The following is a 3,500-nucleotide window of genomic DNA, read 5'->3' as shown; positions in this document are numbered from 1 at the left end:
CAACGTGTAATATTTACTTACTATTTTCTTCCCCGTGCTATTTTCTTTAATCATATATCAATAATACATACAATAATTTAATTTTTTATTAACATAGATACCTTTAGTAATAATTCTTATAATGTTCTATTAATAATAATGATTGAAATTATTTATGATCACTATTAAAGTTTCTACATAATTGAGATATAAATTGAGGTTAAGTACAAATAAAATATTTTTGAACAAACAAAATAAATACATGCACTATTAGAGAGTAGTTATATAATTACCTTACAATTATGATAAACACGGAAAAGTGTAACTATCTTCAAAAACTATAAGTATTAAATTCAAAATTTGAACTTTTAATTAGTCAGTCTCAATTATTTAAAAAATTGCAAATAATTTTATAATTTTAAAATAACTAACTTATCATTTTAAAAATAATTTTATAATTCCTAACTAACTATTTAAAATTTTATATAAATTCCATATTTTTTTTAAATGTCTGAATTCCATGTTATAATAAAAATAATCTTAATTTTTGAGTTCGCTTTGATCTAATATTTTGAAACACATTAATATTTGTCTCGATCTCATATACAATAGTGCATATTCTCTTATTAATTAAATGGTAATTTCTAATTAACTAAATGACCTATTATTTATTTCAGTTTTGACAAAATAATTTCAAATTCTCTAATATCTTATAATATAAGAAGTCTTTTTTGTACATTTAATTTTTAGAATAGCTGTATATTCTATAGGTTTGAAGGCTCTAAAATTTCAAAGACAACCCCTTTTTTTTTTGTATAGTAACAATTTTAAAAAATTATATTTTAAATAAAATTTAACTGAACAAAATTTTGTTCATACTTTAATATTTTATCACGCACACATATATTACTAAAAAGCTATAAGAAAGTGGAATAATATGCATAAATCATGATATTCTACATTTATCGATACATTAAACTAATAATTCCATAGTAATTAATATATTCAATTGCACATATTTAGCATTTTAAAAATGTGAACATATTACCAATAATCCAACAATCAATAACATGTTAGTGTAAATGATTGAATAAAATTAACAGAAAATGAAAAAAAAGTATTAGAATAACTTCACTAAAATTAAATTAAAAAAATAACGTACAATCTAAAAAATATATTAATCACAGTTAAAATATCAAAGATTACAAATGTAAATAAAAAAACATATAAAACTCATTTGATTTAAAGAATTTAATTACATATTATCACATAAACAAATCAAATTGAATGAAATAAACTAAAAAGTCACAATAAGACATTATGCTTATCAATATCATTATTTGAGGATTTTTAGTTTGATAAATATTGTTCTTCATTCTTGAACTTCTACTATTTTATTCGCAAATATATTCAAATTTTATTCGGCTAGCCATCAAATAATTTACCTATTCACCAAATAAAAAGATGAAGATAAAAAGAATAGAAATAATTTAACATACAACATTACACATTTGAAGAAGAATAGATTCATGGTTCAATCATTTGATTTAAATCATTTATGTACAAAATATGACAAAAACAAATCAAATTGAATGAAATAAACTAAATAAAAACAACATAATAAGACATTATAGATCTAACAATATCATCATTTGCATAGGTTTTTCACTTTGATAAATATTGTTCTTCATTCTTGAACTTCTACTATTTTATTCGCAAATATATTCAAATTTTATTCGGCTAGCCATCAAATAATTTACCTATTCACCAAATAAAAAGATGAAGATAAAAAGAATAGAAATAATTTAACATACAACATTACACATTTGAAGAAAAATAAATCCACAATTCAATAATAAACACATGTTAGTATAAATGACGGAATAAAAAATTAACAAAAAATAATAAAATTAAAATGTATTCGATTAGCTGCACTATTATTAAATTAAAAAATAACATACAATTACAAATAAAATTAATCAAATTTTAATCATACTCTAATATTTTATCACCCACAAATCTATTATTAAAATAAAAATCTATAAGAAAGTGCATCAAATAATTTACCTATTCACCAAATAAAAAGATGAAGATAAAAAGAATAGAAATAATTTAACATACAACATTACACATTTGAAGAAAAATAAATCCACAATTCAATAATAAACACATGTTAGTATAAATGACGGAATAAAAAATTAACAAAAAATAATAAAATTAAAAAATTATTCAATTCAAATAATTCAATAATATAAAAACATGTTAGTATAAATGATTGAATAGAAAATAATTTAACAGAAAATGATAACATAAAAAGTATTAGAATAACTTCACTTAAATTAAATAAAAAATAACACAATCAAAAAATAAATATTAATCACGGTAAAAATCATCAAAGATTACAAATGTAAATAAAAAAAGAAACATAGAAAACTACATTCGACCTAAAGAATTAAGGTATAATATATGATAGAAACAAATCAAATTGAATGAAATGAACTAAAAAAATTACACAAAAAGACATTATAGATCTAACAATATCATCATTTGCATAAGATTTCCACTTTGATAAATATTGTTCTTCTTTTTCTTGGACTTTCACTTTGTTATTTTGCAAGTATATTCAAACTTTTTTTTACGGCTAGCCGTTAAATAATCTACCACTTCGCTCCATAAAAAGATAAAGATAAGAAGAATGGTAATAATTCAACAAATAATACTACACATTTGAAGAAGAATAGATCAATTCATTTTTTTAATAAACTTTATTTATGTATATATAGGGAATAGAGATAATGGGTAGAATAGTTTTAGGTAACCACTTTAAATTCAAATTCAAAAAGTAACTACTTTGCCTTTTTTTTTAAATAGTTACGTGAGTTGGTTACTTATTTTGAAAAAAACACATTTAAAATTATTTTTTTATTTTTTAAAAACTAAAGTATATCTTCATTTAACAGAATTTTTAAAATGTGCGGGTAGTTTTGCTATTTATTTACTTAAAATGATTGATGCACGTTTTTTATTGTATTTTTTTCTTTTTTACCTTTTTAAGTTATAAAGAAAAAATATTATTTAAAAAAATAATAATTCTTTTAGAGATCTATCAAATTAGCAGTGGTTTTTTTCCCTTTTTCAATTCACGTAAGTTTTACACTGCTATTAATTTAAATAAGTTTTGTAATGTTAAATAAGTTTTAAAATGTTAATTTAAGAAATATTTTAAGTTTATATTTTGTTTTTTTCAATTGTTATTTATTATTTAAAATATATTTAAAAAGGTTTTCATGAAAACTGATTAGCAATTTAAATACATTGTTATCAACATTAATATAATATTATATTATTATTACTTTTATTAGTACTATAATTATTGATTATTATTATTACTATTTAAAAATTTACCTTTTAAAAATAGTTGGTTGCTCTTTTTTTATTTCTTTTTGTTTAATTTAAGATACATATTTAAATTATTTTTTGAATTTTAAAATTGTTGAATTTTTGTGGTGCTGACATGTGGC

This window comes from Solanum tuberosum, unplaced genomic scaffold (genome assembly GCF_000226075.1).
Source record: "Solanum tuberosum cultivar DM 1-3 516 R44 unplaced genomic scaffold, SolTub_3.0 scf00040, whole genome shotgun sequence".
Taxonomy (NCBI): domain Eukaryota; kingdom Viridiplantae; phylum Streptophyta; class Magnoliopsida; order Solanales; family Solanaceae; genus Solanum; species Solanum tuberosum.
Note: the sequence above shows the minus strand (reverse complement) of the source record.